The following is a 27,314-nucleotide window of genomic DNA, read 5'->3' on the forward strand; positions in this document are numbered from 1 at the left end:
CTTTGATTATTTGTTTGGCTATGTATTTTGTGTATTCTACTTTTCGTAAATGCTCCCTCAATGTACTGCCAATTGCTGCTGTGGGTAATGAAATAAATAGATAAATAAAAAAGTGTCGATAAGTAAGCAATATATATTCAAGCACAAAGAATGTATCTCTTCAGGAAAAGTGGACTAACAGTAACATGTGCCCACCACAAGCTTTAGATATGATGCCAAGTTACATTCTAGCAAATAGTTGTTGAGAATAACTTGAGATATATTGAGGATAACTTAATTGAACAAGAATGTTCAGGGGGTATGTACTGCATTTGTTTTGGAGATGATAGTGGCTGCATGCAGACCTTTCAACAAACAGGTATATTTCTAGCTGAAGAATGATTTGAGCAGCTATATTTTTGCCGGTGACACAAGCTGAACTAATACAGATGAATCATTTGAATGGCTTTATATAAAGGTATCCATATAAGGCCATATATGAAAGCATCCATATAGGACCTTATATGGATGCTTCTATATATAGCCATATATGGCCATATACAGCAACACCCATATATGGGGATATAAGGCCCATATAAGGCTATATCAGGATTTGGACATATCAGGTTATATACGGCCCATATACGGGGGTTCCATATATGGGCCAGATATGCCCAATTCCTGATGTAGCCATATATGGGGATTTTTATATAAGTCCATATATAGGATTTTTGTAAGGGTTCGCACACCACGTCCACTCAAAACCGCATGCGCGCACGTTTGTTTCCACTTGGACACGCATGCTGGATCGACGCGGCCGTCTCATAGTCACCTTTATTACTGCCTTGCACTTCGATTGCGATAGCAATTATATGGACACTCTCGGCTGGATTTCGCCGCCGTCGCTGATGTCATGCACCGTATATGTATACGTACCTATATATATATATATATATGTATATATATATATATATATATATATATATATATATATATATATATATATATATATATATATATATATATATATATATATATATACATATATATATATATATATATATATACATATATATATATATATATATATATATATATATATATATATATATGAAAACGCAAAAAAGAACACAAATCTGGAAAGAAAGACTCCGGATCACGCAATATAACGTGGGATCTCCGCGTCGCAAAATTCGAAGCATTAACCACTGAGTCACCACAGGGTACAGCTTTCAAACGGCAAACTATTTATAGCTATCACTTACCGCTGTTAGCGGGCATATCGGCGCGGGGGGGGGGCTATCGTGTTTTCAGCATTACCAGCAAATTGGCGCATAGAGCGCGCGGCAATTCTCAGCTCTCACACGTACTTTGGCCCACTGAGAGGAGGGGAGTGGACGATCTCTCGCACGCCCTTATCTCCCGGGGGGAGGATCATACGTCATGGCTGGCGTAAGGCTTGCACTGGAACGATTCTGATGTAGTTACGGGGCGCACAAAGGGGACTGCAATCATTGTACAGCCTTCATTTGCGAAAAGGGCGTGCTTTTGAGACACAGCGAAGTAACTACTGAGACGCGTGTTCGCGTTCATTTGCACCTGCGAGTACGTTTCGTGCATCATTTGTGCGCGAGAAATGCTGGGCACGTTAGGATCTGCTAGCCATTCTGCGCTTGACCTTCAAATTGGTTGCTATCGCGTTCATTGCTCGCCTTTGAGGCAAAGCTTTGACTCTTCTTTTTCTTTTCTTCGTTCCTTCTTTCCTTCTTTCTTTCCCTCTTTCTTTCTTTCCTTCCTTCTTGTCTTCATTCTTTATTTCTCTCTTTCCTTCCGTTTTTCTTCATTTCTTTCTTCTTTTCCTTCCTTCTCTTTTTTCTTTTCTTCCTTTTTTTCTTTCGTTTTACTTTGTCTCTCCCATTTTCCTCGTTTCCTTTTTCTGTCTTTTGTTCCTCCTTCCGCTCTTTCTTCTTACCTTCTTCCTTTTCTTTCTTCCTTTGTTCTTTTTTCTTTCTTTCCTTATTTCCTTCCTTTGTTTTTCGCATTGTATGTCTTTTCTTTCTTCATTCCTTTTTTCTTTCCTTCTTATTTCCTTCCTTTTTTGTTTCCTTTTACTGTCCTATCTTTACTTCATTCTTCCCTTCTTCAGTTCCTTCTTTCCTTCTTTATTTTCTTCTCTTTCTTTCTTTCTTTCCCTCCTTTTCTCCCCCTTTCTTTCCTTCTTTCTTTTCTTCTTTTCGTCGCCCTTTTCTATTATTTCCGTTTTCTTCCTTTCCTTGCATTTCTTCCCTCTTTCCTTTCTTTCTTCTTTCATTTCCTTTTCTTCCTTTCTTTTTCTTTCTTCTCTTTCTTCCTTCTTTCCTTCCTACTTTCGTTCTTACCTTCCTTTCTTTTTTCTTAATTCCTTTTTCTTTTCTTCTTTCAATTAGTCTTTCCTTCTTTCTTTCCTTTGCTTTTTCCTTATTTTTTAGTTCCTTCTTCCTTGCTTGCTGATAATTTGGTAGTGTTCTAGCCCGGCCGTGCTTGGAAGCATAAAGTTGCCTAAGTATCCACTATAGGGAACTCTGGCGCTAGTGCCTATGGGAGCTGTAACCCATGGCGCTTCAGCGGGCATGAGAATCATGAGTATGGTGGCTAGATGACACATGTGACGCGTGCTGCATTCTCATTGTGACAGAGGGAGGGGTGCGCGAAACGCAAATGAAAATTCTGGTCGCCGCAAGGGGCGCTGTTGTAGTAATAAGTGCTCGCCATGCTTGCCTGGGCTCGTTCGTTCTCCCTGTGCTGTGCCGTTGCCTCACTCGGATGCTTCACCTTCATCGTCGTTGTGTGTCTGCCCACGTGTTCTGGTTTGTGTTCTGCAAACCAGCACACTGTTGGTTTGCTGACCATTCCCTTCAGCATACTGACCATGCTGGTCAGGTACTATAAAGAGCAGAAATCTGCGGAACGTCGGATCCACAAGTAATGGGAATTCGTGCTATATAAGTGCTTAATACTTGTAAGTAATCAACCTGGTGACTCTGTAGGTCGGAATGCGAAGTGAAGTACAAAACATTTTTTTCCCAAATTACATTGTCAGACAAGGCGACATTTCAGCTTTATTGAAGATTTTGCGTCCCGCAAACTTTTGCTGTTGATAGTCTTTGTTAACCGCCTGACTGAGCCGGGACAAACTCGAAAATGTTTTCGGGATAATTACGTACGGTTGGGGTACTAACGACCATCCGACTATCACACAGTTTTTAGTTACTGTAAAATGCCTACCTTTTTCATAATCATTCGAGATTACCTAAGGTGGCAACACCCTAGCAGAGCTTGTACAAGCTCTCCTTGACATATCGTCGCCAGCCTCAAGTAATCCCAATTTTGGGATACAAGATATCATAGAAGACATGTTGGATCAAGTTGAATATGTTGATGGTGCGAGGTCTACACTGCAGTCTTTAAGTGGTTATTACTATAGGCCGGATTTTTAGGAACCAAAAGTATGGTTTAGGTGCCGAAGACCGGCAGGCAAAACACCATTTTAGGTCCTCAAAATCGTATTTATAGGCACAATAAATTTCCACAAAAAATAAAATATCCCAAGATAACGACGTCAGTGACTAGTATCTACGGCAAGAAGCAAAACTATGATATTTAGGATAGCAGATATATACAAACGATTGAACAAACGCATGCCTTTTCCGCGCAATTCACAGTATAAGGTATTTCGTTTTATTGTCTAGAATTGTGCGTCAAGTGTCCACCATACAATTAACACTTTCATGGGCCTTTTTTTGTTTCGTTGTGGCTGGGAAGGGCAGCGCAGGAGCAAATAACCGGACCACTGATACCCCAGAAGTGAGGCATGCTAGGTCTAATCGCATAGGACCAATTTCTCCCTTATTGGTGAACACCTTAAAGGGCCCCTCTCTAGGTTTGAGCGTTTCGAATTAACAAGTGTAGTAGTGCACTGGGCACTACGGATAATTCCTGTGAAGATTTGCAAACGTACATGTCATGAAAAAACACATAATTTTAATGAATGCCACTGGTCCTTCTCATGGGCAAGTGCCCCAAGATCTAGGGAGTGACGTACAGCAAAGAATGGTCCTCTTTTTACGTCGCTCCTTTACACTGGGGGGCTGACATCGCATACTGTACGCTCTTCATCAGAACTTCGTTAAATGATAGCTGTATCTATAAAAACAGACAAAAAATGTTCTTTCTTCTGATTATATCCTGCATTTTAAATGGTACCTCAGTAAGAGTGTTGTGCGTGACGATATTCTATTTGGGATGTGCAATTAGCGTGTTCTGTTATGTAGCATGAATGAGGAGTGCTTTGATTTGGACTAGCTGCTTCATATCATTTTGAAAGGGGAGCCCTAAGACAAAGGGAAAAAACAGCACACTTTGTCTCTATGTCTTTTTCCCTTGTGTCTTTGCACTGCACTTTCGAAATCAGTAAGATGAATGAACGCTGAGAAGCATAACAAAACATGCAAACGGAATCTCAGCTTGTTATTATTTTTTTGTTTTGAATAGCCTCGAGATGCTATTCACTAATCGGCCCTCGTTTAGCATCTGCCTCGGTGGACCAGTCGCTATAGGGTGCTCCGCTGCTGACCCGAATGCCGCCGGTTCGATTGTGGCCGTGGCGGTCACATCTAGATGGATGGGAAAAAGTAGATGCTCTTGTACTGTGCAATGTCAGTGCGCGTTAAAGGCCACCAGTTGGCCAAATTTGCTGAGACCTCCACTACGGCATGCCTCATATTCATATCGTGGTTTTTTACGTAAAACCACACATGCTACTACTACTACTACTACTACTACTACTACTACTACTACTACTACTACTACTACTACTACTACTACTACTACTACTACCCATTTCGCTTGCATTTGTCTTCTCGTCGTTCTTGCATCATGCCTTCGCCAACCCTGGCAATGCTTAGGTTGTGTTTGGTGCGTCGTCTCTGACCGCAGTTTCAGTGGAGCGACGTGGTGTATCGCGGCCACAATACATGATCCTTGCCAGCCTCTTCTAAAGTACACGCACTGACTGATCCATCCCACAGAAACTGGTAATACACAACAGAGAGCGCTGAATCGACACAACATCGATTGCGTACGCGCACGAGTAGGCTGGGGCACGTCATGCGTGTGTGACCTTGCTGACGCATGTTGTTTTTAGTGCGTACGTGTCATGTGATTCTCCAGCCCCGATACTGAAGAAAACAGGGAAGGATAAGGCTCACGATGACTACATGGAACGAGAGGCAATGGTTTCAAGCTTGCTTCTTCGCATCATGCTGTGGTGGCTCATAGTGAACCAATTTGAAAAATAACCATGGAAGAACGCTTTTCATTGGGCACGCAAAAAGTTCTAGAGTTTAACTACAACTTATTATATCGCCTAAAAAGGGACGCTTACAAAGTAAATTACAAACAAAACAAATGCCACGTGCAAATCACATTTTGTACCTGAAGGCGCTGCAGCAGATGGGTTACAATGACGAAGAAAACACGCCTTCATCGACACAACACACTTTGTTCTCTTTATAAGCCATTTCATTCTGTCATGAAACTAACACAAACGAAATAATAAAAAATATATCTTATACGACATTTTAAAATCTTAACTACCATTGCGCGAAGAGGACTGTTTAGGTACATTCATTTTCAAATGTGAGTTTAGCATTAAATACTTGACATAGAAGCTTTAATCGCAGTTTAATTCAACGTGATGACAGCAATTCCCATCCTAGTTAACTTTTTATATTGTTACAGCTGCTATTTTTGAGTAATGGCTTAGGGCAAACCTTGAAGCACTGTTCTGTATTTTTTCATGTTTGTCACTTAAAGACATATCAAAAGAGCTCTCATACAGAACAAGCATATTCAAGCATACGGTTAATGTATGGTAAATACACCGTTGATTTTAAACATGCCGGCGCCTGTCTCAGGCTTTGCTGTATAAAGTATAATATTTTGGGGACATTCGCCACAACTGAATCAACAAGAGCATTCCATGAATGGTCCTCCATGGTTTTTCATTCGTTCTCCAGCTACCCGCGGCTGCCCAGAAAAACCTGCTCTTCTTTTCCCACCGCAACACCAAAGTCTTCAGGGGGGTTCTTCAGTTTCTTCAGGGCACTGGGCAGCTATTTATAGAAGGCCACGTACTCGGCAATAGACGTCACTTTTATTTTCCTACCCCATCTTTAAATCTCTCTCCTCCTTCCCCTGCAGACGCTGAGACATTCTTCCACTTAGGGCTGCAAAAATAGCGCTTTTTGTACTCCTCAACCTCCTCCTCCAATCACTCGCAGCATGCCAGCTCTGTCTTCGTTTAACATCATAGTGTGTGGAAATATGAGTGCTGCCTTTTTTACATAAATAACGGTTTCACACAACGCTCTAAAGCAAATTTAGGCTTGAATAGCGCTCATATACGCTGCCATTTAGAAAATAGAAATTTATAGGCACTTATAGGCATTTAGGCACGAACACCCAAATTAGTCATTTATAGGCACTATAAAAACACCAAAAAAGCTCTTCTTAAGCTCTAATTGATCTTCATATATCAATATAGCACGATAGGAACGCAAGGAAGAAAATAGGCATTTGCTTATAATCTGATCATTATCTATCACTGTAGCTACGTCGTTCAGAAAAGTGACAGCCATCTCACAATTATTTTATTGCTGGCTAGGTTGTTAAAACAGTTCAACAACAAAAAAGCTGTTGTGATGAGTGAATTTCTTCTCTTGCCACCAAAAAATCAAGAGCCATTGTCGCACTGAACAGTATGAGTGAATTAGACGGGAGGCTTTTAACTGTATCCTTGTAAAGATCTGGCCAGATGGGTGAAAACCTTGGAAGATGCGTTTACTTTCTTTCCGCTGAAAAACTGCGCTCCTTCAGCACACATGATTTCATGCAGTTCTTGCAAGAATCAAACTAGATAGAACTGGCTGTACAATTCACAACCAAGAAATCACCACAAAAGTAGTCAAGTTTTTTCTATTCACTCGAATGCATCTCTGAACAAAATCTTCAAACAAAGCTAAGATTGTCCTAAAGGAGCGCCAGAAAGACTTGAAATTCAGAAGACGCAAGTAATTTGACGTCTTAACGTAATTGGCAAGTATGTGACAACAAATGTGCGTCAGAAGCATATGATAATAAATGTATCGTAAATAAACACGTTTTACTGTTTCTCTTGCATATATTTATTTTGTATTCAAGGTCATAAGTCAACAAAAATAATTTGTTCTAGTGTAGAGAGAACGATCGCCAAAATAACAAAAAGTCTTTAATGTTGAAAATAGCTACCATCTGCAACATCCTGATCTCATATCTAAGTATCTCAAAGAAAAGGTACGATAAATTGCAACTTCAATGACTTTAATATTTTATGCTTAAGAGACCCCTTAATAGCGCTAAAAAATAAAGGTAAACGAGAAGGGTGGATGCAAAAAATTAAAGCTGAACACTTTAGTCGATATACTCGTTATATTGATTGTAAAGAGTTTCTATTGTACCAACAGAAAAAAATAATTCTAAAGTCAGTTTAGCCATCTATGCGAGCAAATGGTGTCGCTCAGGTGAAGCACATTGAACACAGTAAAAGCAGCGCAAAAAGAACGGAATGTGATGATGACACAGGAAAGGGGCTGAACAGGTCCGTGCCAATGCTAGTTCCGTCAGAATTTAAAACATTTTGCGTTTTATTTTTTTTACTCTGTCACTTAACACCACTCATAACTTGCAACACATTTTTCTTAGCCATATGAGCCAGTGTCGTCTTCAATAGCATGAGTGGGGTGTGAAAGCGGTTGGTTAAAACAAGCCAAACTAATGTCTAACAGCTATACGCAAAGGAGGCAGACGCCGCTGCCAGCACCTATTGCGCAGGTATATTTGATGTAACCACCATGTTTCAGTGTGCATTTGGGCAGCCGTCAGCTCCCGCCCGTTACACTTCCCGCTCTAGCCACCATTATTATGGGCATGAAATGAATTTGCCTAGTATTCCTACTTAACGCTCGTTCTGGCTTCGCGTGGCTCTAGGCTGCTTTGTCACAAAACAAAAATCAGCAAATGTTCAGCAGTTACGCTTCCCCAGTATAATTTTTAGACTTACCGCTTCAAATCGTGTCACAAAGTGAAAAACGGTTTGTTTTTTTTATTCGAAACAACACCAAACACAGCAATAGACGAACCCACAAGTGCGTTCGCCACTCACAGGCAAGACAAGGCAAATACATGTCATACCCATTATTTCCATGATCTCTGAATGATCACAGCTCCAGAGTCTGTAGAGGTCCTTAAGGGGAAAGGGAAAGAAATAAGCGTGGCTTCGTTATTGTCTCTCTCTTCGGAAGGGCATCTCTACAACTTAGAAGTGTGGCAGCTTGGGCTAGTTGGTATGGCATGACGATATTTATAGCGCGAGAACAAAACGACGACACAGAGACAAGAAGGCACGAAGTACATGAGCGCTCATGTCCTTCGTGTCCTTCTTGTTTCTGTGTCGTCGCTCGCACTATAACTATCGTCACACCTCTACAACGCCGCGCGGGGGACGGGGGAGCCACTCTAGTTAATTTTAGAAAACTATTTGGTTGGAAGAACTTGATACCCCCCTGTTTGCAGTTACTTCGTACTCAGTAAGCTCGCTTCACTAGGACAGACGTCTACAGGTAATCAAAAACTAGCTATAGTTTGCGCCCAAGCGTCCACACTCTTCTGCTGTGTCTATTTACCAGAGTGATTTTTTCTTTACTACCCCAAAACGTCAGCAAGATAGCATACAACCTACAAGGCAGCGCCTATCTATTTTTTTAGCAGCTAGAAACTGTTCGCGTGTAATTTTTCATGCACTCCAACCGCCCGCGACGTATACGCTCAACGTAAGAATCACGTGGAAGTAGCCGATTGCTCGGAAAACAGGTGCGCTCAACTCGTCAGTTTACAGGAAACATCAAAGTAGGAGTGTGACACCTCGAAATGAGCAGAACTCTGACATTGTGGACACTTTAAAACCCACAATGTTAATATCGAGGGTGAGTGGAATAAGTTAATAGAAGAGAGCAAACGCGTGGAAAGAATGGCCATTCAAGGCACCAATCCGGAACGTGCTCACAAGGTCACAATTTCGAAAGCACACATTGTGTTTTTTTTAAATAGGAAGTTTAGATTTTCCAACAACTAGAAAAAAAAAGGTGAGGTGAGTTACGAGCCAGGTGAAGTTAGGAGCCTATAGGCGGTCAGGTGGTTTTCTCCATTGCTAATAAAGTGCAACAGACCATCTACTTAGTGCAGCAGCCAAGCATGCCATGACAAAATTTGGTTCAAATACAGATGCCTAACCATTCTCAATTGTATATCTACTTAAAATGCGTGAGCAAGGAATTGTTAAAAAAGAGGTCTGGGGTGCGGCCTCACTGGTGACCATCTGCTGGTAATGCATTCCCTCACCAGAGCAGGATTGGCCCCCCTGGTGCAGTACCTGGGCACAACCTCCCATGAACACAGCAATTAACCCTTGGCCCTCAGTTTTCAGCAACTGCGAAACAACTGTCCAAGGCGGCGGGCAGACCTGTGACGCAGCGGCTAAAAATCCCTGGGTACAAACAGGCCGCCATTCAAATCTGAACATGGCTGTATACTTTCAACACTAGAACGCTATCTAGTGAGGCTAGTCCAGCAGTGCTATTGGAGAAATTAGAGGGTGTTCAATTAAATGTAATAGGGCTCAGCGATGTTAGGAGAACATGTGAGGCCTGTAAAGTGCTCATGAAGGGACACGTCCTATGCTACCGTGAATTAGTTGACAGAAAGGAACTAGGATAGAGGTTTCTCATACACAAGAATATCGCTGGCAACATAAAAGAATACTATACCATCAGTGAGATGGAGGCAAGTATCATAATTAAGTTTCACAAATGGGACAAGATGAAGGTGGTACAGGCCTACGCGTCTACTACGAGCCATGATGATCATTTGTTTGAACGCTTTTATGAAGACGTAGAATCTGTCATTATTAAGTAAAGATACAGTATACTATTCTTATGGGCGACTTTATTGCCAATGTAGGCAAGAAACATGCCGGAGACCATGCAGGGGGTGTGGGGGGGAATGGCTTCGGCTCTAGAAATGCCAGAGGGGAGTTAGTAGAGTTTGCAGAACGCAATAAGTTATGGATTATGAATACCTTCTTCAGAAAACCGGCTAACCGTAAGTGGACGTGGCGAAGTACTAATGACAAAACTAAAAATAATATAGACTTCATTCTGTGTGCATATCCAGGCATTGTACAGAATGTAGATGTACTTGGCCAGATCTGATGCCATGACCATAGAATGGTAAGAGCTTATTTCACCTAGATTCCGGAAATCAAAGGCATAAACTGATACGCAAGAAGCTAGTTAATGAGCAAGCGGTGAGAGGAAAAGCACAGAAACTGAGTTTCGCTTCAGAATACATTCGAGGCTTTAAACGAGATAACCGACGTTACCGTTGACACAATGAACGATAATCTTAGTATCATGAAAGAGTGTGCAATAGAAGTTAGAGGTGCAGTCAGCAGACAAGACCCTGGCAAACAATCCCAGGAGACGACAAACCATGAAAGCCTCAAATGCAACCGACTATATAGAGCTAATGGAGCTTTCAAAGTTAATCAATAGGCACGTTGCATGGTAGCTGACATTATGAGGTACAACATGGAGATAATTGAGCAGGTGGCAGAAGCATAAAGCTGTGAAAAGCGGCATAAGCATAAAAGCTGTGAAGGCAGACTTGTGCATAGGCAAAATCGAATATATGCATTGAGAAACACGAAAGGCAATGTCATACCTAATATGGATAGAATAGTCGAGATTGCGGAGGAGTTCTACAGCGAGCTGTATAGAAGCCAAAAGAACCAGGATGGTATTTGGAGAAACTATAGTAGTCCAAGAAAATTCGACATCCTACTAGTAACGACAGGGGAAGTAAGGAAAGCCCTAGAAGGAATGCAAAGAAGCAAAGCCGCTGGTGAGGATAAAGTAACAACGAACCTCCTGAAAGATGGCGGAGAAATAGTGTTAGAAAAATTAGCCACCCTGTTTACGAAGTGTCTCTTGACAGGAAGGGTATCAAAATCTTGGAAGAACGCCAACATCATCTTAATTCATAAGAAAGGAGACTTCAAGGACTTGAAAAACTACAGGCCAATCAGCCTACTCTCCTTTCTCTACAAAATGTTTACAAAATTAATAGCTAATAGAAGGAAGACGACATTAGAGTTCAATCAGCCAAAGGACCAAGCAAGATTTTGTACCGGCTACTCCACAATAGACAATATGCATACTGTCAATCAGGTAATAGAGAAATGAGCTGAATACAACCAACCCCTATACATAGCTTTTATAGATTACATGACGGTGTTTGTCTCAGTCGAGACATCAGCAGTAATGCAGACTCTACGGAATCAGGGCATCAAACAACCCTACATAAACACACTGGAAGAAATCCACAGAGGATCCACAGCCACCATAGTTCTCCATAAAGAAAGTGAAAGAATCCCAATAATGCAGGGTGTAAGGCAGGGAGACACGATCACTTCAATGCTATTCACCGCGTGTTTATAGGAGGTATTCAGGCCCCTAGACGGGGAAGAGTTAGGAATCAAGGACATTGGCTTGATGAGTATCTCAGGGAATAATTGACAGTTCATGATTACTGAACTGGACACGAAAGGCAGAAAAGTAGGTCTGGAAATTACTACGCACAAAACTAATGTATTGAGCAACAATCTCGGCAGAAAACAGCACTTTGGGATACGGGGAGAGGCGCTGGAAGTTGTTAAGGTGTATGTCTACTTAGGACAGGTAATGAGCGTGGAGCTGAACCACGAGATTGAAGTAACTAGAACAATAAAAATGGGGTGGAGCACATTTGGCAAGCACTCGCAAATCATGACCAGTAGAATACCACTATCGCTCAAGAGGAAGGTATATAACAGTTGCATCTCGCCAGTACTTACCTACGGAGCAGAAACCTGGAGGCTTACAAAGAGGGTTCAGCTTAAATTGAGGACAACGCAGCGAGCGATGGAAAGGAAAAGAATAGATGTAACCTTCAGAGACGAGAAGAGAGCAGAGTGGGTCAGGAAACAAACCGGGATTAAAAATATTATAGTTTAAATCAAGGAAACGAAATGAACATGGGTCGGACACGTAGCATGTAGGCAGGATAACGTGTGGTAATTAAGGGTGTTTGACTGAATTCCCAGAGAAGGCAAACACACGAAGGAAAGACAGAAAGTTAGGTGGGCAGATGAAATTAAAAGTTTGCGGGTATAACGTGGCAACGGAAAGCACAAGACCGGGTTGAATGGCGCATCATGGGAGAGGCTTTTGCCCTGCAGTGAGCGTATTGAGGCTGACGATGATGATATCACGTCATAGCGGCAACGAATCACAAAACAGAGGTGTAGCGGCAAAATGGGAGTTCAGCTGTTGTCACCAAGGGTATTACTGATCCAACGGTCCGTAAGCTCCCAGGTAAGTTGGTTTACAGTTTCAACTCGTTGGTTCTGATTTATAGATGATGACAGGCATCAACTTTGGGTCTAGTAAGTGAATTCGGTCACATGAAGGCAATTTGCTGCGAAGCGGGTATGGTGGTATGCCGACTAATTTCAGTCGGGCAGTATATCAATGATTGATTTTCCTTTTCAAAGATGATAGCCTTTCTTGGGAACCTTCTACAAAAAAATTTTGCTCTGTGTGTCTGTACTTTTGTCTGTTTGTCCGTTCTTAACGATACTCTAACGGCACCAAACGATAACCCAAACCGCCACCCCATCGCCAGCACCCACCAATATTGCTCAAAATTCAGCGTTGATACTTGTGTGATTGTCAACTAAAAAGATACTATTTGCAAATCTGAGGCACCATAACACGTCAATGGTCTGTATGTGTGCCTTTTTACTAGAAAAGGCATACATAAGTCGTTCTAAGGACCGTAGCGTTTATCAAGCTGCGCTGACACTGCAGAGCTTGCACGAAAAGGCAAGGGCTTAAAACGCTTTGCTAAGACGACATGGTGGTCGCATCTACCGTCGCCTTGCGTTCTACACCTTATCACCTCCGAGACGGGCGCGCACGACGCGCGCTTCGTTTTCCAAGATAAGTGCCAGGTAGCGCTCATGTCTGACGTGTGACATGACTTGATGCGCTCGTTCACCTCCGCTGAACGCTCGAGACACTCTAACGCAGCGTTACAGAATCCCATTCACTGATTTTTTTGCGCAGAACATGAAATAAACGTTTTGTTCCCTCTCTCCAGACGCAAGATTATCGTCATTCGACAAAACTTGCAGTGCGACATGCAGATACGGGGCCAATTTTTTAGAGCAACGCGTTTAGGCGCTTTTTCCTACGTTCAGCGGTGTCGCCGTTGTTGGTTGACCCCTGCGCAATTGATGGAGTGAACAAGCCTGAACTCGAAATCTGCCGTTACCCCGAGCCACTGGCCTCCAACCTCTGCTTTGTTACTCTATCACGCGTGCTGGCCCCTCGGTCGACTAGGTCGAAGCTCGTGCACATGCAGGGCTGGCACATCCACTGCATGCTGATGAGAAACTTGCTATGGTTTTTCGAGGAAATTGAGGGAAGCGAGTTCGGAAGGTGAACATGAGCAGCTTGTGGGTCCCCAGCTATCTCTAGCCAGAGTTTTAAAATATGCCGACCACTCAGTGACGACGTGACCAAACTAATGTTGCTGATTATTGCCTGGATTGAGTCAGCCAATTTTGATGTTCTGACAAATCATTTAATTTAGTCACTTTGTCAACTTCAGTTCACCATTTTTTGATGCAACGAAGCTGAGTGAAAATTTCTGTGAGGAAGTTGTAGATTGGTTTGCAAAACATTTGATTAGACAATTTATAATTTTATTCATGCTAATTATTAGTCTTCTTGCTTACTACAGTTGCGCGCGAAATAAAAAAATGGTCTCGTATCTGCATGTTTCACTGCAAATGTCGTCGAAAAAGTCTTGCTTCTGGAGAGAGTGAACAAAATGTTTGTTTGATGTTCTGTGTGAGAAAATCAGTAAACTGTATTCTGGAGGCACTGCATTAGAGTGTCTCGATCCGTGCAGCGAAGGCGAATGAGCGCATCGAGACACGTTCGACACGAGCGCTATCTGGCAGTTTGAAAAGGAAGGAAGGCGTGCGCGCCTGTCTCGGAGGCGATAAGATGTGGAACTGAAAGTGGCGGGCAGGTGCCACCACCATGTCGTCTTATCGAAAGCATTGGAAACGCTTGCCTTTTTGAGCATCGCATTGCATTGTCAGCGCAGCGTGATAAACACTAGGGTCGTTGAATAACTTATGTATGCCTTCTCTAGTATAAAGACACATTACAAAATATTAGCGTGTTGTTATGGTGCCTCAGATATGCGGAACATTTGCTTTTTAATTGACGATCGCCCAAGTATGAACGCTGACACTTCAGCAATAATGGTGGGTGCTGCCGATGGAGTTGGCCATTTGGGCTGTCGGTTGGTGCTGTTTGGGGTATCATTACGGTGGACAAACAGACAAATGTGCAGGCAGGCAGGAAGGCAGGCAGGCAGGCAGGCAGGCCAAATTTTTTACGTCGATGTACCCCACGAAATACTATCGTCTTGAAAAAGTACCACATGACATGCCCGCTCGGGCGCCAGTGCGCGCAATCAATTTAGTGCTTTTTAACGATCCGCGTGCAAATGCCATACCATTTGCCTGGTCGCGCTGTTTTGACAGGGCTGTGAAAATTGCGGTGGCTGTGCGATGAACACGTTTCGCTAGCGGCAACAAAATCACTAGCCACTGCTTCTGCTTACCGCTGTTATGGTGGTGTAGGGGAAGCATATCGTTCGTACGCAGAACGTTAGGGAGCAGTGCAATAACGGCGTGCGTAGGTGCGCAAATGGGCATGTCAGGTAGTATTGTTATGTATTTCATGGCATCTTAGTAAGCAGAAAAAAGTCGATAAATAACAGACTTTGAGTTGACTACGAAAGCCACAAAACGTCTAAATCGGAAAAGTCAGAGTAGTAGAAACAGAGAGCAGAGCTGCGGCGCTATGCAGGATCGGCCGAGTTTTGCGCATCTCTGGATATTTCCGAGCTCCGGCACTAATGAACGAGCAATCAGGAGGAAAAAGTCAAATCCACCCCTCAGCACGCCGCGTTTCTTTGGTTACGATAGCACCAGTCAACGCGTCAATGATAGTATAGACTAAGTTGGGCATCAACCAGAAGCATCGTCTTTCATTTGTTTGTCTTACCACTGAGTCTAGAAGTGCACCCATTCAATAAAGGTGTCAGAAACATTTCTTGATGATATTTTTAGAGGCAGGGGAGTTTAAATTTATTTTGAAGCTTTCAATGCCTCCACTAAGTATGTTTTATAATATTGAGCTCGGCAGCCTCTGAGATCACTTGTGACCGAGCGTCTTCCAACATCGTGACCACAGCTAAATTCGAGGCCACGTGTTGGTCTGTACATTCTAGCGAGACCACGTGTAATTCCCGATGCCACGTGTCAGCCTGTACATTCTAGCGCGCTGCTCTGCCGGTGCACCTCGTCTTTGTTGTAATCACCCGCTAGCACCCGAGCACGTGTGGCAGGCTAATTAGTCATTTGAATGGGTAGTCAGTCATGGGCAGCAAGTCATGGCCAGTTAGGCCATGACTTGCTATGACAAACTAATTACACCAAGTTATGAGAAGGCCGAGGTAATTACGTCACACCTTAAGAAGACCGTGTGGTCTAGTGGCTAAGGTACTCGGCTGCTGACCCGCAGTTCACGCGTTGGCATCCCGGCTTCGGCGGCTGCATTTCCGATGGAGGCGGAAATTTTGTAGGCCCGTGTGCTCAGATTTGGGCGCACGTTAAGGAACCCCGGGGGGTCTAAATTTCCGGAGCCCTCAACTACGGCGTCTCTCATAATCATATGGTGGTTTTGGGACGTTAGACTCGATATATCAATCAATCAATCAATCAAGAAGATCATGATGACGAAGCCATGTAAAGCTAGAACCGGGCTAACAAAAGTGTGCTAGTTGATGAGCTAACTAAGCTATGCTAATTAATGCATAAGTAATCATGAGCATGCTAAGTAAAACCATGCTAATTTACCATTACTAATATTATGACAGTTAATTTCCTGCTAACCAGGATTACGCTTATTAGCTTCATGCTGATTTTGGCCTTCCTGATTGCACGCGAGATAATTGCCTTTTAATTGAAACCTTATCAATGAAGACAAGGCAACCCAGGGTAATGCTAATAAGGCCTCAGTCAATTAGTTCAATCAAACTTAAGGCAGAGCTGATGCCGTCTTCCCTTCGAAAATGGCCACGCACATGTGTAGGCCAACAAGTTAAAAAGCTGCAAGAAGCTCGGTTATCACAAGCTCCACCATAGCTCCAGCCTTGCACAAGGACGTGTAAGTTCACCAAATTATTTTACTAGTACGCAAAGAAGTTGCCGCTTAGCGTTCACCGCATCGAACGCTTGACAGTCAAACCAGCACCATCACAGTCCCAAGTTGAATTCGGGCCTCCTCAGAATCAACGAGTTCGTATTCGAGTTCACGTGTCAATCAGTTTGATGGACAGACACCCGCGGCGAAGATTTTGTACGCCCGCCACGTTTGCTCTTGCCGATGATCAGTACTGATGTCGAGCGGCATGATTCATGTATCAGCTTTATCGCGCAGACTATGTACGCACACATGCAGAAGTAAGGGTGATATCACCTCGAAGCTATTTCACCGCGCTCACGACGTTGCCAATCATAGCCGTGCTGCTGCCATGATGCGAGCGCCCCTGGTTTTATCAACAATAATTGGTAGGAGCTAAACGATGTTCCGCCTGGGAGTCCACACTGAACGCCAATGCCTCTGCAAAAGCAATCTGTGTCAAGGCCAGCAATTGAGCCCGCCCGACACGATCGACTCAACGACGTCATCAAGTGGCGGCGCCGGTCTGTCACGCAACGCCCAGCGAGCTCCCTCAGCCCACAAGCCCGTTGTAGCAATCGGCGCCTTCCAGTCTGGCCAATCTTACGAAATGCATGGGAACGTCACTCGTCCTTGGCTGCGACCACGCGCAGAGGCTCCAGATTTGATAAGCATGACGCGGCCCAGCGGCAAACCCCATTGGAAGATTCTGACATCATGACCAGCGGCGCTTCTGGTTGGAAGTTTGGTGACTCAAAGGGTCCATCCGGTGCCTACAAAGAAAGCCCTGTGGCGTGTCGCCAGCAGTTGACCTATGAGTCAGAGAAGCCTCTCGTTGCTTCGAGCCTCTTTCGCAGTCAGCGCGCCTGGTGTCCTTGGAAACGGCGATTTTCGTGGCGCCCGTCGTAACTTTGTCGGCGGTGAGCTTCGTAACAGGAGTTGACTTAGGCGGCAGAAAGAAGCCGACGGATGCGTGCGAGAGAAGACATCTCCACTCTTCGAGTCCCTAAGCTGTCGGCCCCAGTGCCGAACTTGTAACGCCTCTATTTATATGCTGTACGTAAACCTTGCCTTAACTCGCCGCCTTCTCATCCACTCGTCTATCCGCTCTGCGCAGAAGCAGTCACGAGCTGAGAAACCTTCGCTACCAAACGGCTGGTGACATTGGCGGCAGAGTTCGAAGCAGTGGCGCCTTCGGGACCGTGTTGGTGTCTCGCCTTCGTAATAACGAGCCGCACAACAGTGCTGCATGTGCACCCTTGCTATCTTCGAGAGTAGAAATTTTCATGCTGCGGGTAGAATGAAAGAACCAGCCCGGAAGGACTAACGGCCACGAACACGCCTGAGGGAGGCGCATGTTGAGTTGGCAAAAAGATAGCGTGGCAATCAAGCTTACGTCGCTGCATTGTTAAAATGTTAGCGGAGTGGCGACGCTAACGTGATCGTACACGGTGTTTTTTTGATAACCACTTCAAATGTCCCACGTGCGTTTCCAATGCCACGTGCGTTCTTGTAGCCATTTCTATCAACGCTGCTATGACGCGCTCGGCACTGTCTTCTGGCCATGGCCGCCGCAGGGCAAGCTAGGAGCAAACTCGTCTGCCCGAGAAGCTCGGGCCATCCTGCATAGCACCCCTGCTCTCTGTCTCTATTTCTGCTGCTCTGCCTTTTCCGATTTCGACATTTTGTGGCTTTTGTAGTTAACTAAGTATGTACAAACTCTCCCAACAAGCAACTCTCTTGAACATATATATAGGTTGAAGCTGTCTAGTCAAATGATTTTCGAACAGATGGCAACTTTTTCATTAAAGTTTCTCGCTCAGCATCGCTTATTCAAAATTGAGTCAATAAAATTTGCCTAGTTGAGCAATTAATAGGAGATAGCTGAGGCACCTTGTAAAAAAATGTGGGCAGCTTGCACTAGAGACGCAAGGCATAGTCACCATGGAGCTGGTGGTATCCTGCATATTTCCATATTACTTTCATTTCAATTAGGTGCAATTAACATTTATTTACTTAAATTCGCGGATCATGTTGTGCTTGGGGTTGGCCTAATTACGTTAGTTATATCACGTCACACTCAGATGTTTCGGGAGGGCTTGGTTACGTAAATAATTATTAATAAATAATATTACTTTATATTTCACCAATTAGACTTATTTGGCATTATTGAAACTCGAATCGCTCAGTAGTTACAAGTAAACTTTTGCGCTTGCCTTCGCTAGCCTCATTGAAATTTTGGCTTCGATTGCTTAATATAAATGAGCTTAATTAGCCCAGTCTTAGTAAGACATACTTTTTACAGACATAACTATGTTTCGATTTGCTTGGAAATATCCTACTCAGCTACGATATACTTGCAATACATGCCAAAATATGCTGTGGTTAGCTTGGCTCAGCACAATTAAACTTAATCGGCATTATTAGACTTTCTGACATTCAAGTAACATGGGTGGGCTTCGCTCAATTTCACACACCTTATTATTGTTAATTAAAAATGTCTATTGTTGGTCTGAAATAAACCTAATTTGAAATAATTTGGACTAATTAGGCTCCACTTGGTCAGTAGTAATTCGCATCTTTTTGAACTTGGCCTCGCTAGCCTATAGAATTTACATACACTTGGATGGCTCGCTTTCTGCGGCTCATAGCAGTTTCTGGTGATGGTTTTCTTGGGACGTTAACTGGTATAACAAAAATCCTAATAGCTGCCCTGTAAAAAATAGCGTCTTAATATAAAATGAACTCTAAGTAGCAGCAGTGGTACGCTCCACTGATACTAGTTCAATAACAGTAGTAGAGTAAAGCAGAAATACTTTTCTAATGTAAAAAACACTCAATATGAGCAACACCTGTGTCTCAAAGCTTTAGTCATACAGCTTGACTCACTTATTAGCCAATACGTTCGCAACTACACAAAATAGAAGCCAGACGAATGCCGTATATGGTATTGCTGGGTTAACTTTCAGAAAAAAGCGGGTGAAGACACGGAAAGATGTTTTTCGGCCCGTTCACGGAGATGCCGCACGGCATCAAAGGTACACCGAGTCAGTCGCTAGTCTTCAGTTGGCGATGATGTTCAGAAGGCCTTTCTGAAGGAATCATCCTCAGAAGGAAATGAATGCGAGCTCGTTGATAACAGACAAATTAAAAAAGAAGTGCTAATTCGAACACAAACTGAGAAACAGCACACTAGGACGGGCGATGGCAGCCAACAAAGCTTTATTGTGTGTGCACTATCTTATGAAAAGGAGGGAGGGGGGTTATAACGAAAGACAGTTCAGTTGCACGTGGTAAGAGCAGAAGCGTGTAGCGTATCGGTTGCTGTAGGAACCTATATATTCCTCTTCTGACAAAATGAGTGATGGGGCGCTGACATACATCGAGCCTCTGCGGCTCATTGTGACAGTCTCGAAAATTTCACGAATCAGTTATTCTTGTACTTGCTCACAACCTTGGTGTCTCGAAGCATAGCTGCGCACCCACATTTGGCACAGTGGATGACTAGGTTACTGCCAAGCTTATTCTTTGAATAGCGTGTTCGATACTCTAACAACTGAGCTATCACAGCGGCCTAAAGCTTATTTTTCACGTTGTTCGCATGTGGTCGTTGAGCCAGTGTCGGGTTAGGCCTACGTACAGTGGCACACAATATGAAAGTTATCGCCCGAGTGTCGACCTCCCTGACGTCCCAGGGGCTTAGCGGCATGTTTCTAAACGGCAAAAATTAAGGTTATGCATTATTTTCTCTCTCGTTGGCTGTTCTTTTTTACAACAATCATCTCAAAGCCGAAGTTTACACGTTCTATCTATATTTTTGTTGTAATTAAGGGTATTTTTCGTGGGCTGCTATCGCTGTAGGTGAGCATAGAATTGCTGGGAAATATGAGTTTTGGCTGATGCTAGGCACTGCTTAGTTTATTTTTTTTTTCGATGGTTGTGATTGCAGCCTAAGGAACAGTGAAAGAGTAAGTGAAGCTTGCGTGACACAACCCTGTTCTTGAAATAGTATTCTGGGGCATTGAAGTTCATGGTCGATGCTCGCGCGACAACCTTCAAATTGCACTCGACTGTGCGTTCCGCCACAAGTTCTGAGAAACATGACACAAAGTAAGTGCCAGTCTTCCTCCGTTGTTTCGAATTCAGGGTTTGAATAAGTGCTGCTTTCTGCAGATAAGTCATCCTGCTTTGTGCTGGAACTCACGTCGAGTTTTGATGTCCGCAAGCTGAACAGATCTCGACAGCTTGCTTTTGGTGGCTACGAGGGCAACATTAGTCTTCGATTCATGGACAATCAGTGATAACTTGAATCTCAATAGCGCGATAACCAAAACTATCTCATATCAATTTAAGAAAGTTCAGCAATTTACTCTCTATTTATTATATAACCCGCGCAATAGAGTAACCTCTGCGCGGCACTTCGACAACGCTTGGCGGGCTAGCTGAACTCCGCTGCAGAGGTAAAATAACATCTCGGCCAGCTCCCTACAAGATGAATGAATTTAGTGTGAGATTGCGAGGATCAAACAAATAAAAAGTAACGAGCTACGGGACACCTCACCTTACCGAAAACTGGTAATGAAAGTACGTTACCAGTTACCGTACCGAAATACGAACGAGCATGTTGATAAACTACTGAAACAAGTAACGCTATACTGGGAACGCAATTAGTTGTAACGCGTCACCGCCAGCAGTGTATAAAATGAAGACTACATAAGTCGGCTTCTCCTCACAAAGACTCTCATTGCGAGAATACGAGCTCTTATGAGTGGAAGGGCGTGTGTGTGTGGGGGGGGGGGGGGGGTTAGATCTTTAGTGTTCTGCCAGGATACTTCCCGCGCGCTTATGGGCGAAAATGTTTCCCTCTCAGCCACGCAAATTTTTCGAGAATGAAGGCTGCGATACGTAAATTTGAAGATTTGAAGATGCGACATAAGAGACACTGCTGCTCGAATGCTCTATATACGTGTAGCCTCTCTCCAAACGTAATTTTGTAACATTAATACTTTTTTGTGAAATAGAGATTACTGCTTAATTCTTGACACTTCACTGAATAATCAGGACGCTATACGCGCTTCATTGTTCCAAAGCAGCTGCCCAGGATGCGGCAGACGTGGTAGTTTATCTTCCGAATATTTTCGCCATTTGGGGTTCTTTTATTGCGCCTTTAAACCTGAAAACATGAGGTCTATGGTCACACACCACCACCTGAACTTCACCGCCTTCGCCACTATGGGCTTTCACTTGCGATCGCGCACTCAGCAACAGAATGCTGATGCAACGAAATCACTACGGCGGTTCTCCTCAGAGCTACCAAGCATGACTGAGTCAAGTTTAGGTGAGCGCCAAACCACGTGTCCTAGAATGAGAAAATTGACCGAGCGTGTGTGCATACGGTGACAAGTAGCCATACATATTTATAACTGCAATTAGGCTCACCATACAGTGTAATTACGCTCACCACACAGCGCTTATTATACATCGCTCAAAAGAAAGACTTATTCTTGAATTTCGAATAAACTAGAGTTTGTTATCATAATTTACATAGAATCGAAACAAAGAACCAACGAGAGTTGCGGTGCGGGTTCGTTGGTAGTTCATCTTCAGTAAGTTTTTTGTAGCGCACGTAAACAATGTGCCCGCATTTCTTCCTGTTGTTTACGTGCGCTACAAGGAAACTTACTGAGAAAAAAAAAAACCAACGACAAGTTGCGAACGCTGAAGATGATTCAGTCAGGGACTAATTCCACACTTTATTTTTACTCGGTTGCTCTGATGGCACACTTATTTCCATTGCTGATAACACAGCCGAAAAAATAGCTGGTAATCCGAGCACGCCACTAAGGGGTAGAACCAAGGAGGGGAGTGTTTGGGCAGGCTCAATTCCTTCCAAAATTGTTCAGTTTTGCTTGCGTATATACACTCGCACACAGAGAAACGCACTCTCGCAAACGTACACGAGGTATAATTGAACCCTCCCCCCACTCCAAAGAAAATTTCAGGCTACCCCCTGATGCCGCAGTCAAGAATTTAATACACTCGAACATCACAGAATTTCAGAGAAACGTTTTTGAGAGCGCAGAAAAAAGTTACCAGTTCAGGAGAGTTCATAATAATACAGTAGGATTGAAAAATGATAGCGGAGGAAATGCCTAGACTTCTCAGACAACGAAAGTCAGCTAAGTGCCACGCCAGCAGCATGGAATATAGCATCTTTTAAGCCCCCAATTTCGTTTTAAGCAAGATGCACAAATTGATCATTCGAAAACGCCTGATTTTAAAGCCAAGGGGGTTGGTGAAAAAAAAAAAAAGATTCGGGTATCCTGAAGCTTCGTCTTTTGGAGTTGAACGCGATAACAATATTCTGGTCTTATACTGCAAACTCCAAACACTTACAGTGCATGAAACGTTTTCGAACTTGCTATGCACCCACTACGGGGCCTTAAAGAAGCGGGCGCAGTAGTGTGTGTGCTTTTTGTAGTAGGCTACTGGCTGTAAACCAAGAAGTCATTATGATAATCACATGTTCTGACGCCCGAAGCAATGGGCGCTTGTACCAGGCACTATTATTGCAATATTTAATGTTTTATTGTGAAGCATGCATAAAGTACGCGTGTGTTTCCATAACATGTCTTACTTTGACGGCATTTCCAAGCAGATGAAGTTATTTCTCTGCATTCACAAACAGACGCATGACTGTTCGTTGTCGCCAATGCTTTTTGCTCTTTACCTGGAGGTACTCTGCTTAATTGTAATTCGATCTAGTAACATCCGCGGTTTGAGTGCTTATGATAATTAGGTAAAGGTATTGGCGTATGCGGACGACCAAGCGTATTTTTGCACATATTTTTTAGTATAGAAATGCTGATTGATTGCTATGTGGGGTTTAACGTCCCAAAACCACCATATGATTATGAGAGACGCCGTAGTGGAGGGCTCCGGAAATTTCGACCACCTGGGGTTTTTTAACGTGCACCCAAATCTGAACACACGGGCCTACAACACTTCCGCCACCATCGGAAATGCAGCCGCCGCAGCCGGGATTCGATCCCGCGACCTGCGGGTCAGCAGCCACTAGACTACCGCGGCGGGGCAGCATAGAAGTGCTGGTGTCAACAATCAGGGAATCGGGAAAAATTGCAGGGGCGCGAATGAACTTTGCTGAAAGCTTGAGAGTGTGGTTTGGCCCATGTACTTATAAACCAACCCATTTTCAGAATATAGAATGGTCTTCTGTTCCACCAAAATACGTATGCGTTCCACTAGATGCATATCGATCAAGTGAACATTCTTAGAAAGAACGTGTACCCACCTTGAGCACCATGCGTAGACGTTTATTCCTCATAACCTCTCTACCTTTGGCAGAGCTAAAGCATCCGACCTGTTGCTGGCAACAAAAATATTCTACGTACTGCAAATTATTTATTGTTCGAAGGTTTACATACAGAATTTTCACCGTATATTTGCTACCTTTATTTGGTCATCAACAAATAAAGCGATGAGGTGAGACAATGTTTTTAGACCTCTCTGCGCAGGTGGTCTTGAGCTGGTACACCTCTCGAATGAGAATGAAGTTTTTTGTATATCAGTTTTTTCTGAGGTCAGCAATTACGCGGGCCTCTTCTTTCTTTCGCTCCGTGTCATTAGAGCATAAGTTCCTGGCTCTCTCGAGTAAAGTGGTCACAACAAGGCCTCGATTATGACAACGCTACTCGAGAGAGCCAGTAACTTATGCTCTAATGACACAGAGCGAAAGAAAGAAGAGGCCCGCGTAATTGCTGACCTCAGAAAAAACGGATATCCAAAAAACTTCATTCGAGCCGCCACCCACGAGGCAGAGCAACAGAGGATTAGGAAACACCATTCAACCTTAATTGGCAGCCCCCCGAAACGCGTACCGGTTCCATACGTTCACGGAACCAGCGAGACGCTGGCGCGGATCTTCAAGAGGGAGGGGGTTTGCATCGCGCACGTGCCTTCGTGTACGCTGGGCCGCCTCCTCCCCCGCCCGAAAGACCGGCCAACAATGAACAGGAGCCCCGGAGTTGTTTACGAAATTCCGTGGGCCCGAGTGCCCCGCGTCGTATATCGGTGAGACGAAAAACCTACCGGAACGACTGAAGCAACACGCCAGCGATGTGCAGAAGTTCTACAAAGAGCGCAGCATAGTCACCGAACATGCGAAGACATTGGACCACAAGATAAATTTCGAAGCGACGGCCATCTTCGAAAGCGAGCCAAACTGGAGAAGGTTGTTACTCGAGTCGTGGCACATTCAGGGAACAGCCCACAACATCAACCACTCTCTCGGAACCCTTCCCCCAGTGTACACACACGGACTGCCCTCCACGGCAAAACGAGAGAGAGAGAAGGACAGAGAGAGGGGTCATTAGCCACCCCTCGAGTGCTTTGAAGACGCTGTTGCTACGTAGCTTACGCAGTCACCCCCTGGAGAAGGAACCAAGTCGGTTCCGAAATGTCGGGTCTCTTAAAAACTTTTGATTGGAGCCTATATCATCTCCCAGTTTCATACCCAACCAGACAGACTTCTGTCAAATGTTTACATTCAAGTCTCTTTAGACATTGTGTTGTATGGGCTTTGCTTTGTAACGTCCATTGTACGTTTGTCAAATCAACCCTATGTATGTTGTTCGCTATGTACACACGTAAGCCGCATTTGTAATAAATACCATATAAGAAAAAAGGAACGTATGACCGTGTGTTAGAACATCTGCTTGCTACGCAAATGGCCCGGGTTCAATCGCCACTTTGACCCAGACTTTTTATTATTTTATTTGCGTAGTTCTTCACTTTTCTGTCATGCATAAAGTGGCATTTTTTCGCTGACAACCAACGACGCCGACACCGACACCGGAATTTCAGTTAATCGGGCTCTTTAACGCTGTCGCGTTAAGGAAACACACAAAGGATAGGGGGGCGTGATTGGCCGGTGCATTTATGCGTGTTCAGTAAAGTTAGGGATGCAATTGCCGCACACAAAACAGAGAACTAGATTACTGTTTTCATGCTGCTTGTATGCCGATGAAGCGGTTGTTACAACTATAGGCCTTGTTTTCATTACTTTGACACTTCTTCGATGATTCCTTCTGAGTTGCATATAATGCTCCACACTTCACTTGTCACTGCCTGGAGATCCCCCTCTCTCCGCATTGACATATTGTTTTAGAAGAAACACGCTAACAGGTTCACAAACAGATTTTTTAAGCTTTTTTATGTTTTTGTTTTTGTGGTAGCAGCGTAATCATGCTACAAAAAATCCATCATTTTCAAATAGCCCAATTGTCCTCGTTAATTCGTCTAATACTTTATTAAAAACAATTTTAAGAGTTTTACATACCGAATCCACGCAATAAATATGCAGGACTTCTAATTGAAGACCCCAGAGGTGGTTTATTTCACCCCTTGAAGCTCTTGAACATGCACCAAAATTTAAGTACATCGACTTAGTGCATTGTTAGAAGCACTCTTTAGAACAAAAATGGCTAAATGCTTCCGCGGCAATTCCGGTTTATTTTTATTTTTCGTCATACTTGCGCAATTTCTCTACACGAAGCAATAGCTTCACTTGAGAAAATAATGTATTAGAGACTAAATCACAGAGGCTGAATTTGGAGCTGAGGACTAACACACTGTGGCTTAGAAGTGTTTTAAAGTGAGTTCGTCGGTAAAGATCCATCGAAAAAAAAAGCTCTATAGACACGGACAAGGGAACCTATACAGCACCTGTCCTTGTTTATTGCCTTGTCTGTGTCTAAAGCGGCAATATTTTTTTATAGATCAATGACCTGTGATGTAAAAGTGCGCAGATGCGTTTTTGTAGTTGCAATGAAGTGGCGCTCACGCTTTTTCGATGGTTCAAAAAGAGGGAGAGAGAGAATTCATAGGAAGACGGAAAGGTCAGCCTGAACTATAGTGCGCTCTAGCCTGTTGCACGCCCTCCGCATAGAGAGCTGCGTAGATAGCAATGAACTTCATGTGCTTTATTCATGGGTTGTAATTGTACAGCAGTAAAACATATCTATGTTCGTTCTGCTCATCCGCAATTTTTATTCTTTGGTAACCTGCTTTTCCGCTCTTGCTCCGTGACTTCATTTGAAGTCGTATTACTAAATTGAGGTCGTTGATAATAACTTTTTTCAGGATTCCTTTGCTGTGTTTGAAGTTTTTGGCTGGATGCAACGTTCTCTTCTTCGTGATTTTTGCTTAGGAGTCAGAATTTTCGTCACCATCCCGAAAAATTCAGTCAATTAATTTTATTGTATACGGGTAGCTGAAGTGTGTTTGCGCCCTCGTGGTCGGCGCTGGCAATGTCGCTCTGCTGTTGACTACGTGTTACTACATTGCTCACAGAAAAAAAAAACTATCTATGAAAAGTAATTGTGGAATAGGTTTTGAAAGAAAGAGAAAAAAAATATAGACACAGAAAGTAAAAGCAACTAGAAATACTGCTACATGCAGGGCTTTCTACGTCAGATGAGGCGATAAAGATCATATAGAGTGAGAAAAAAAGAAAAAAAAGTGTAAAGCATAAAAAGTGAAAGGGCAAATAAGCACAACAAATCTCTAGTTAGGTAAATTACACACAAGCTTGCCTTCCCAACCATGAAGTATGATGACCTGTAACTTGAAGAGGCCTAGTTGAGATGCTATTTATGCCTGGTTTCGGCTAAAGAAAGCAAAACACCACGAAAAGAGCGAACGCAAGGAAGACGACACGAACAGGTACGCATTCTTTTCTGTATTTTTAAACCAATTTGACAAAGCTTCCGTTTTAGCTTACTTTCTGCCTGGAATAAGTTATGACTTAAAGTTGTG

Source organism: Rhipicephalus microplus, chromosome X (genome assembly GCF_043290135.1).
Source record: "Rhipicephalus microplus isolate Deutch F79 chromosome X, USDA_Rmic, whole genome shotgun sequence".
In the NCBI taxonomy this organism is placed as follows: domain Eukaryota; kingdom Metazoa; phylum Arthropoda; class Arachnida; order Ixodida; family Ixodidae; genus Rhipicephalus; species Rhipicephalus microplus.